Here is a 12,109-nt window from a genome sequence, read left to right as displayed (position 1 = left end):
TCTTAACAACACACTTTCAAATGTTCATGCTGTTGTCCATTCTACACATGCGACCAAAGAGTGCCAGTTTCCTTCTCGCCACTGGCTGCATCATCAGGCTGTATTCTTCTACGTGAAATCGTTTTCACACTTCTACATTGGTCCCCATTTGCGTCCAGCGTAGATGCAGTGTCCTTCTGTAGCAATACATTTCTAGTGCCAATATCTTACAAGCTACATTTATTTTCCACAATTCGTGTATTTACAATACATTAAATGCCCAAGGAATGTCGCCTAATAACATCAGTGATTTTTTTGTTTGTTTTTACGTTGTGAAACAGAAAGGTGGTTTGTTTACATGATAAAACTGTACGCACAAGAAGTTAATGTCCACGTAATGACAAGCCACTTCGTTGGGCGATCTGTTGTAGCCATGTCGCTTCTGACAAAGAGCTGCATCGCTCAGTGGGCCTTACCTGGTCAAATCAACAAATAGTTCATAAATAATTACATTCACATCGTAAATCTTCCTTCAATAAATATCTTGAAACAGCAGATTAGTGCTGGACGCAGCCACATTTTCCAATGTGATTTGTAACTGTGATCATTGCCTGTGTATCGAAGGTAACATTTTAGTGTGCAATTGTATTGAGGGGCTACCGCTGTGCGGTGTTGTCTTGTTGTGCTCTAGGACTGCTGCTGTTGTTGTTATGCTACCTTGCCCAAGCTTGCATTTAGTGTAGAGAAACCGACAGGAATGTAAAAACTTTTGCAATTTGTACTTATAGAATGTATTTTTACTTATTTATTTTAGTGACTTGCTTACATTTGTAATAATCCTTCAGGAGACGGCTTCGGAATCGGTCCTTTTATTTTCACTTCACGATACACCTTGCTCACTCACTCTCCGTTGCTGGCAGACAACGGAGAGAGGACAGACCACCCACTAAGTCCCCGCCGCGCACGTGGCAACCCCCGGCCCCGTCCGCGCGTGACCCTGCTCTCCTCCTGCTCCAGTCTGCTCCCGATCGTTCTCCTCCCCTCGCTCTTAACACCTTCGTCACGTGGTTCCCCCAGCCAATCATCCATGGACAGCTCCGACCATTCTCGATGGTTCCCTGTCAATCCCGGGACCACGCCCCTCATCCGGCTCCCCATTAGCTGGGGCCCCGAATGGCTAAGCCCATCCCCCTGATGGCCTGTCATGATGACGCATGGGCCATGGTCCCTATCTCAACCCTTATTGGCTACAAGCAGGACCGGCAAGCCAATCCCCACGTGAACCCTCTGTGGCTGTTATTACATCACCCCCCCCCCCGGTGAAAAAAATTTAGCCGTCTCGGCTGGAAAAGGGGTGAAGAACCAATTCCGCAAAATCTTATTAGGGCACCAAGGTGCATTTAACAATTTGAGGGTGAACCAGCGTTTCCGCGCCTAACAACATTCAACAGTCACCCATAATAATAAAAAAAAATCACAACATACATTAGGGCGCCCCTGCAGCGCGGTAACGACAGGGAATTAGCAAAACGATCAGACGTTAACGAAACGGAAGAGATCTCGACCGCGTACGCGACGCGGGACCCTCTCCGCTCCCAGCGCAAGGTCGCTTTGCCTCCGGATGGACAGGAGGTGGCAGGCTCAAAGAAGAAGTCGGTTGTTGGTGCTCGGTCGCGTCCAGGGCGGGCCCCGTTGGAGGGGGGGGCAGCGGGGGCTTCCTCAGCCCTCAGAACCTGTTCATCTGCAGGAGGCACAACACAATCCCCCCTGGGATCAACGGGCGTATCACGCGGCGTAGTCGGCCCAGCAGAACCCGGCAGGTCAGCTATTGGGGATGAAGGACCGACGCGCGCATCAACATAGGGTTTAAGTCGCGAGGAATGAACGTACCACCGACGTTTGCCGTATTGAACACGGATACTTTGCGAGTTCCGAATATCTACGAGCGTCACAGGCCCCCGCCACGGCCTGTGCAGTTTAGGGGACGTGCCCGCCGGTACTTGGGGGCAGTGGAGCCACGCCAGGTCTCCCACCGACCAAGGCATGCGAGTGTGCGATCGACGCGCGTACCGTTCGTTCCTTGCCTGAGCACGGCCCGTCGCACACCGGGCGGCCTCTCGCGCCGCCGTTACTCGTTCAAGCGAGTCACGCACGTGGTCAGGCAGGGAGCGGGACGGTTGTTTAGCCGGCGTACCCAGTTGCACATCGATGGGTGGAACATTTTCACGGCCATACATAAAAAAAAACGGTGAGTATCCCGTGGACGTGTGCGGAACCATGCGGTATGCCGCCAAGACGCCTGGTATGTGCAAGTCCCAATCGGTTTGCTTTTCACTGACCGTGTGACAAAGCATAGCGGAAAGGGTACGGTTGAATCGTTCCACCATACCATCTGTTTGTGGATGGTATGGGGAAGTGCGAACTTTCTTTGTACCCAGCGCGTCACAAACTTCCCTAAGCAATTTAGAGGAGAAATTCCGGCCTTGATCTGTGAGCAGCCTTTCAGGTGCCCCCTTGTCCATGACATACCCGTTCAAGAAAGCGTCGGTGATGGACGCCGCCGTTTGGTCGGGCAGAGGCCAGGCCATCGGCCATCGAGAAAAATATTCCACCCCGACCAGAAGGTACTTATTGCCCCTAGCCGACGGGGGAAACGGCCCCAGAATGTCGAGAGCCACTAATTCGTTAATACGGGACACTTCAATGGAACGCAACGGTGGTACATAGTGGTTCCGAGGCGGTTTCCTTTTCGCACAGTCATGGCACGAGCGGACAAAATCATTGATGTCTGCCGTCATACCGGCCCAGAAAAAATCCTTTTGCATCGCGGCCACAGTCTTTTGGACACTGAGGTGCATCAATTTGTCAGCGTGCAGAGCACGGAGCAGGTCGTAGCGAAGCGAAGTAGGCACCACCAAGCGTGGTCGGTCAGACACCCCGTCGGTGCACATTAGCAATCCCGACTTACCCCGAAACATCTGCCACTTCCAGCCTCCCAATCGCGATTTCTGTTTCCCAACCAATTTACGTAGTGGAGACAGCGAGGCGTCGGCCTCCTGCTCGCGCAACCAGACCGCGTGCGGCAACCGTAAGGTGTCATCGGTGTCCACCGACACATGCTGGTCCTTCTCTTTCGCTTTCGCCCCTGCGTCGTCCTCATTCGCTATCGCCCCCATAACCGGGCAGGGCGACGTGGGCGGTACGGCGCAGCGGTGCGTGCCCGTAAGGCAAGTGCAAGGAGGAGCGGGCGGCAGCCTTGAGAGTGCATCAGCATTCGCATGACGGGCTCCCTTCCGGTACGTTATATCGAAGGAGAATTCCTGTAACGATTCCAACCACCGGGCCAATTGGCCTGACGGCTGATCTAATTTGAGGGAATATTGCAAAGCCGCATGATCAGTGCGGACTAAGAATTTCCGTCCATACAGGTACGGTCGGTACAGTCGAACAAAATGAACAATTGCCAAAAGTTCCCGCCTTGTCACGCAATATCGCGTTTCCGCAGGGGACAGAACCCTGCTGCCATACGCCACCACCCTCTCAACCCCGTCTTTGCGCTGCGACAAAACGGCCCCTATGCCGATATCACTAGCATCCGTATCAAGGATGAACGGCTGTGAAAAATCAGGGTAATCTAACGTAGGTGCCGTGGCGAGGTGTTCCCGAAGTGCCTTAAAGGAATTTTCTTCCTCCGCCCCCCATTTAAACCTTTGATTTTTGCCAGTCAGAACGTGTAATGGTTTTGCCAACGTCGCAAAGTTCTTAACGAAGCGGCGATAATAGGAAGCGAATCCAATAAACCGCCGAACATCACCCACTGAAGTGGGTGTGGGCCACTCACGTACACACTTCGTTTTCAGAGGGTCAGTAGATACACCGTCCGAGCTGACAATATGACCCAGGTAACGGACGGAGTGTTGCAAGAGGTGGCACTTCCTCGGTTTAAACTTAAGGTCAGCCGCACGCATTCTTTGAAAAACTGTCTCAAGTCTTTGGAGATGTTCCTCAAACGTGCGGCTAAAGACAATTATACCGTCCAGATATATGAGGCACGTTTCCCACTGCAGTCCCGCCAACACCAGTTCCATTAGCCGCTGAAACGTGGCCGGGGCCGCGTTCAGGCCCATCGGCAGCCGATTAAATTCAAAGAGGCCTTGCGGTGTGCGGAATGCCGTTTTGGGTTTTGACTCGTCATCGAGGGGAAGCTACCAAAAGCCCGAGGACAGGTCAAGGGTGGAAAAGAATTTAGCACCCGATAACGCATCCAATGAGTCATCCATCCTCGGTAAGGGGTATGCGTCCGCCACCGAGATTTTATTCAACCGGCGGAAATCAACGCAAAACCTCGTACTACCATCTTTCTTCTTAACCAAGACAAAGGGCGCGCCCCAAGGGCTATTGGATGGCGAGATAATATCCGCCGCCAGTAATTCATCTACCGCCCCACGCACGTGTTCCCTTTCCGCGGGGCTCATGCGGTGAGGGTGCATACAGACAGGTGGCGATGCACCGGTTTCAATATGGTGCGACAAAAGCGATGTGCGTCCGAGGTCCAAATCATTCCTGCTGAACACATCAGCGTACTGCAGCAACAGCGAACGCAAAGCGTTCCTCTGTTCATTAGACAAGGACGAATTCTCTCCGCATAAATCCGCGATCCAGCGTTCTTGTGAACGATCATGCGAAGATCCATGAGCAGGCATCCGCACGCGCGGCGGTTTCTCACAAGAGGCGAAATCGGTAGTGGCGTGAGCCAGCACCGATCCCTCCGGAACAACAACGCGATCAGGTCCTCCATTCAAGACTTGCATGAAAGGTGCCTGACCCGGGCGCACAATCGTTTGTGCCGCCGCCAAAGAAAAAGATTTCGATACGGAATTCGATGGGGATAACAGCACGCCTTTCGCACCCCTTCCCATTTGAAGCGGTTTTCGGTAACGTAGCGGAATGAGCATTTGCGCTCCCGATGGAACTTCCACGGTAGCCGCAACTACAACAGTAACTGCGTTACCTGTAGGCGCCTTGGCCAGCAGGGAAGGCAGGAACGCCATCCTACGACCCCCCGGCATTTCCAAACAGTCCTGGTCGAGCCGTATTCGCAACGGCATCCGGCGCAGGAAATCCGTCCCCAACAAGCATGGAACAGCTAGCGAGCGAGAAATCAATACAGGTCCTGTGGCGGTGATATTTCCAATAGCTATACTCACATCCACCTGTCCGCAGATACCATTGGCGGCAACACACGCATCATTAACCTTGCGTATTCTCGACGCAGGAATGGACAACAAATGGAAAATCACATCCGAAATGATGGTAGCCGACGCGCCAGTGTCCACCAAGATACGGACGTCAACGCCGTCGATGGTACCCCGTACCATCGACGAGCCCGACGCCGCAGCCACAATCCTGCGAGCCAATTTCTTCCACTGTGTCGCAGAGCGTGTCAATGGAGCAGAAGTAAAATTGGCTCTAGGAGTGTACGAATGAGTGCAAGTGGATGAATGATGTGACACGACCTGCCGGGTGTCCGTATTGTGCCGACTCGCCCGAGGTTGTTGCAGCTCCGCGGTAGGTAGAGGAGATGGAGGTCCCCTTGACAGAGGAGGCGATAGCAGAGGTCGGCAGCGGCAATCACGGGCGAAGTGGCCCCGTCTACCACACTTGAAACACGCGGCCGACGTCGGCCGGCGGTCAGACGACCCGGCCCTCGCACGTGGTCGGCCCGTGTAGTCGCCCCGCTGGTCGTGCAGCCGGCGGCCTGGAATCCTACGCGGAACAGCCGCTGCCAACATGTCGTCGTCGCCCGAGTCGTCGGAGCAGTGGACCACCAGTCGCGGAGACCACCCCAGCGGCGGCCCGTCGATCTCGGGTTTCCCCGTCCACGCCGCCATCTGGTCCCATCGCTTGATATTAAACTTAGCGTCCAGGCAGCGCGCCACCCACCGCGATGAAAGCGGTTCGTGGCCGCACACTGGTAGCGAGATGTTGAGCTCCTGAGACAACTCCAGCATGCGGGAAAGGATGAGTGGATCCAAATGCTCGGCCGTTGCGTCGGGGTAGGCGGCCATGGCCATCGCCATCAACGCCCCCCGATAGGCCAACGGCGATTCCTCCGGTGCCCGGCGACGCGACATGAATTTCCTGGTGGCCAATGTCGGCGGGTCGTAAAATTCTGCCATCTCTGTGAACGCATCCCGCAGTGTCTTCTTCTTGGACGCCGGGATGGCGCGGAAGACCCCCAGAGACACATCATCGAGCAGCGTAGGTAGCGCTGCCAGCGCTTCTTCCTCCGTCCAGTTGACAGATCTAAAAGCCGACTCGAAGCGCCACGTAAAAGCACTCCAATCACCTCCGGCGGTGAATTCTTTTATGTGTGGAAGGCGATGTCCACGGTGGCAGGCGCGCGCCGCGGGTGTCTCCGGCCGCCGTTCCCGCTCTCCGCTCGGTGCAGGCAAAATGGCGTCCGGCGGCCGCGTGGTAGCAGGCGCGCCTAAAATGGCGGCTGACGACTCCGACGCAGCCGCCCCACCCAAGACGACGGTGTCCTCCCGCGTGGCAGGAGCAATGGCGGGGCCCGATTCCTTAGCAGGACCCTTTCCCGCGGCGTCCAGTTGATCGGCGATCTGGCGACCAACGGCTGGTGAGGACGCCACCGCGGTCACCAAACTGAGCAGAATTGCGCGCAGCGACTCAATCTGCTCCGCCATCAGCCGCCATTCGTCTCTCGATCCCGCAGTAGCCGCATCTTCTCCCAGTCGGCGCTGAGAGGCGTCGAGGCGAGCATCGTCGGCCGGCGGCACCAGGGCTGTAGCTCCCAACAGCTCATCTTCGTCCGTCTCCGCCTCTTCCTCCGACAGAGGCACGGGCAGGTTTTTTTTTTCTGAGGTGTTTAGACATCTTGACGATCGTCCAAACAGTCACAGAATCACTTCTGACACCAATGTAATAATCCTTCAGGAGACGGCTTCGGAATCGGTCCTTTTATTTTCACTTCACGATACACCTTGCTCACTCACTCTCCGTTGCTGGCAGACAACGGAGAGAGGACAGACCACCCACTAAGTCCCCGCCGCGCACGTGGCAACCCCCGGCCCCGTCCGCGCGTGACCCTGCTCTCCTCCTGCTCCAGTCTGCTCCCGATCGTTCTCCTCCCCTCGCTCTTAACACCTTCGTCACGTGGTTCCCCCAGCCAATCATCCATGGACAGCTCCGACCATTCTCGATGGTTCCCTGTCAATCCCGGGACCACGCCCCTCATCCGGCTCCCCATTAGCTGGGGCCCCGAATGGCTAAGCCCATCCCCCTGATGGCCTGTCATGATGACGCATGGGCCATGGTCCCTATCTCAACCCTTATTGGCTATAAGCAGGACCGGCAAGCCAATCCCCACGTGAACCCTCTGTGGCTGTTATTACACATTTACTATACTTACATTTACTATACTTACATTTACTATACTTTGCACTCCTGTCGGTTTTTTTAAAATTGTTCTTTCAATTTTGTGACCCCCCCTCCCTACTGGACATCGGTGAAAAGAGCTTCATAGCTCATCGGATTCCTGCATTAGCCGCACGGCCTTCTGGGAGTGCGTGATTTCACAAGGCCGTGAGGCTGATGGATTGTGTAACATATCATTTTGTGGGTTTTTTCCCGGTGTGGTGAAACGGATGTGTTAAGGAAACAGATCGTCTGCATATGTATGTTATTATTTGTATTCTCCGTAATTATTCAGAGTTATGGATTATCCAATAAAGAATAGTTTTCCTTTTTCGCGCAGATCGTGAATGTTGGTTTCTGGACGCTTACACACAACGTGATTTGAGCGGCACCCAACTGCATGGCCGTTCTTAAGCATTGCGGGTCTGGTTTGTTCGGATATTATCTTACATACATTTATATAGCGCATTATTCCAAGGTGTTGTACCACAATTATACAATTGTACGTGAAATCATACTGGTTGACATAGAGAGCAGGGTTATTAAAATCGGCGGGGTAGTTATGGTGACAGGTGAGAGTGGTTAAGGAGGGGTTGGGGTAGTGATAGGGGGTAGTGATAGGGGTAGTGATAGTGGCTGGGGTAGTGATAGGGGTAGTGATAGGGGGTAGTGATAGGGACAGTGATAGGGGGTAGTGGTAGGGGTAGTGATAGGGGTAATGATAGGGGTAGTGACGGGTAGTGATAGAGGTTGGGGTAGTGATAGGGGTAGTGACAGGGGTAGTGATAGTGATAGGGGTAGTGATAGGGGTAGTGACAGGGGTAGTGATAGTGATAGGGGTAGTGATAGGGGTAGTGACAGGGGTAGTGATAGAGGTTGGGGTAGTGATAGGGGTAGTGATAGGGGTATTGATAGGGGTAGGGGTAGTGGTAGGAGTAGTGAAAGGGGTAGTGATACGGGTAGTGATAGGGGTAGTAATAGGGGTAGGGGTAGTGATAGGGGTAGTGGTAGGGGTAATGATAGTGGCTGGGGTAGTGATAGGGGTAGTGGTAGGGGTAGTGATAGTGGTAGTGATAGGGGTAGTGATAGGGGCAGTGATAGGGGGTAGTGGTAGGGGTAGTGATATGGGGTAGTGATAGGGGTAGTGATAGGGGGTAATGGTAGTGATAGGGGTAGTGATAGGGGCAGTGATAGTGATAGGGGTAGTGATAGGGGTAGTGATAGGGGTAGTGGTAGGGGTAGTGATAGGGGTAATGATAGGGGTAGTGATAGGGGTAGTGATAGGGGTAATGATAGAGGTAGTACTTGGGGTAGTGATAGGGGTAGTGATAGGGGTAATGATAGGGGTAGTGATAGGGGTAGTGATAGGGGTAATGATAGAGGTAGTACTTGGGGTAGTGATAGGGGTAGTGATAGGGGTAATGATAGGGGTAGTGATAGGCTTGCTCGGAGCTGGGGGCCGGGCCAGAGAGTAGCAGTAACAGCAGGATGGGCTCGGGGAGAAGATCTGGCGGCTGTCTTCAAGGGGTATCAGAAGCAGCTTCTAGCGAAGATGACCGCTTTCTGTGCTTCAGTGGGAGTGGGCTCCAGTGGGGTGAGCTAGAAGGAGCCAGGAGCGAGGGAGCGAGACTGGGCGCAGGGCGAGGAAGCCAGAGAGAGGGGCGGTGTAGATTGGCAGGGACATGTTTTTTGAGCTGAGGTTACACTTTTGAGTGTTGTGCTAAAAACTTGCCGAGCGGAGAAGATGTAAACATTCTGAAAACGAAGGTCAAAGTTAATTTAAGTGAGACTTTATTTCATTCTTAATCAGAAACTGGCAATGAACCAGGAGTGTACGTGCAAATAAAGCTCGTTGAAGAGATGGAGTTCGGAACACTCTTTCGTCCACAAAGAAACCCCTCACGATGCTATAATCACCGAGGACCGGCTTCTTGAGAGGCGTTTATTTGAAAGTGCGAGAGGACCAGCGGATAGCGCAGAGAAAGGTGCTCACACACGCATCGTGACCTTTGGAAATCAATGTCAATCGATGATCTGATGCAGTGTTCCCTCCTCGGCAGTGAGGGCTCTGTTCAACTGTGGACGGCTGCTGCTGCTGCTGCTCACGCTTGTCGCCGAGCACGTGGTCTGGACATGGCATTCGGCCCCTTTCGGTGCGCCCTGCTCTCTCCCATGATTGATATTTCTGCAACTATCCGACGCCCACGTGACGCGTCCTGCGCGGCTTGCCCCGTCTGGTGCAACGTCGCCTGACATTGCACCACTGCAGGGCGAGCGGTGAGGGGCCGTCCATAAATGACGTCACGCACCTGGGGGGGGGGGGGGGTCAGACATTTGTGACGATGTGTGACGAAGGGGGGGTTTGAGAAATCTGACGGCACATCAAAATGCGCAACTTTAAATAAATATAGACAACACGTTCCACTTCATTAAATAGACTTTTTAATCAATGTTTTTAAAGCGATTTGAAGCATGTTTTTTGGGGGGGCGGGCAGAGCTTTGTGACGTCATATTTGAGGGGGGGTCTAACTTTTTGTGACGCTGTGTGACGATGGGGGGGGGGGTAAAAAATCGCGTGACGTCATTTATGGACGGCCCCTAACACTGTGTAACACGATGTTTGTCCCAGGGTACTAAGTGTTATTTTTTAAAATTGCTTATGCCTCAAAAGTATATAAAATGGCTATTATTCCCCACAAACTTTGCTTTTGTGACCAGGACTTTATGTGAAGGAATGACACAAATGCACACCACGTTTTCTCATTGAAAATAGGTACATTTAAAAATATCGCTGTCCTGGTCACAAAAACAAAGTATGTGGGGAATAATATAAATTTTCTGTACTTTTGAGGCATAAGCAATTAGGAAATAACACTACCAAGGAACACATTTTTTTTGTTACACAGTGTTATTAAATAAACAAAATTATCAAACTAAACAATACAAACTAAACTATTAAACATGTTTCTATTAACACCAGGTAAGGTCCCCGACCTGCAGAGCTCTTTGTCAGACGCGCCTTGGCGATCACAAATGATAGCTCACCACGAAGAGGCTCATCGTCATCACGTGGAAACCTATAGCAGTTGCCAAATTACCTTAAACGCGTGACGGTGATTCTAAATGTGGAGGGGGGGAAACCGGAGGATCCAGAGAAAGAAACATCCATGCGACCACAGCGAGAGAAATTTTATTTAAAGCTTTCGTGACTGCAGGGATTCATATTCTTGGTTCTTTCGGTAAAGTCACGTAGAAGGGAAACAATAAAATAATAAAATTATTTTCTTATTTCCCTTCTACGTGACTTTACCGAAAGAACCAAGAATACACAGCGAGAGAGTTCGAGAACATGCAAACTACAAATATACAGCAGCAGGCGTCAGGTCGGGGTCGAACCCACGACCTCCTGCGCACCAGGCGAGGTAGTTAACATCTACTAGCCACCGTGATGATGATGAGAGAGAGAGACACGCACACTCCACATACACAGCAGGCGTCAGGTCGGGGTCGAACCCACGACCTCCTGCGCACCAGGCGAGGTAGTTAACATCTCCGAGCCACCGCAGCGCCCTGGCAGCGGAGTTCCCCCACCTCAGGGCGGGCGACATCAACCAGGCGAGATCCAAGCGGACATCGCCCATCTGGCACAGAGCTCCCGACAGTGGCCTCCGGTTGAAAACGAATTTCTGTAGAACTGTTTGTTGTACCCCACCCCTGCACCCTTCGATTAGCGCGGTTGGCTATGTACGGTGCGAAAGAAGTTCAACATACAGTACACGCGCGCACGAGGTGGCGCGCCTTACCCACGCGCGCGCGCGCTCATCAAGGCGAAAGTGCTTGAAGTCCTCAAAGCTGTAACAATCCGAATAGTGCGAGAGAAGACATTTACTGTAAATGTGGTTTTGTGTCTGTGTGTGTGGGGAACGGTGGTGTCGTGGTTAGCGCGCTGCACTACGAACCCAGCCACCCGAGTTTGACTCCCGCTCACGGTCAACACCGGTGACGATCATTTGAACTGGTCATGGGCTTCCTCTAGGTGGACTCAGCCTCAAACGAGTAACTGGTGCGGTGTGTAAACATCGCCACTGGGGAGACAAAGGCGGTCGGGCGTGGTGTTGGCCACCCACCCCCTCGTGTGCCACAGTGCCGGCCTTCATAGATGCTCGCTAACAGCACTTGCCCCAACAGTCTCTTCAGGCTATACGGGGGATCTTTGTATATGTCTCTGCAGTCGTTGGTGCAGGCTTGAGACCATCGATTAGTTTCCCTTGAGAACACGGATGTGATCACGAGGGGCGGCTGCCTCCTGCATTGGGAGCCAGGGAGTGAGCCGTGGTGGCTCAGCGCTCTGTCCACAGAGGCAGTCCGTGAGCCACCTGGCCGATGAAACAACACAAGGGGTAGAACGGGGGGGGGGCCTGATCCTCCTGTACAGCAGCGGCTCGCCATTGGGGGTGTGGGTTGATTTGAACACCCACTGACCCATGGCACGAGGTCACGGAAGTAAATTGCGCAGCGGTGCTTCACACTCTGGAAAAATAATTTTTAAACACCCATTTTTGAAATCCCTGAATGCTGGCAGGGATCAAACCTGTGTCGATCCCGCGAAGACTGGCACGGCGGTGAGATTGCCGACAGCCGCGTGGGCGAGCCGGCTATCTCGTCTCTACGAATGGGTGTGTTGGTGAATGTG

The sequence above is a fragment of the Lampetra planeri genome, chromosome 15, assembly GCF_965212315.1.
Source record: "Lampetra planeri chromosome 15, kcLamPlan1.2.h2, whole genome shotgun sequence".
NCBI classification, from domain to species: domain Eukaryota; kingdom Metazoa; phylum Chordata; class Hyperoartia; order Petromyzontiformes; family Petromyzontidae; genus Lampetra; species Lampetra planeri.
Note: the sequence above shows the minus strand (reverse complement) of the source record.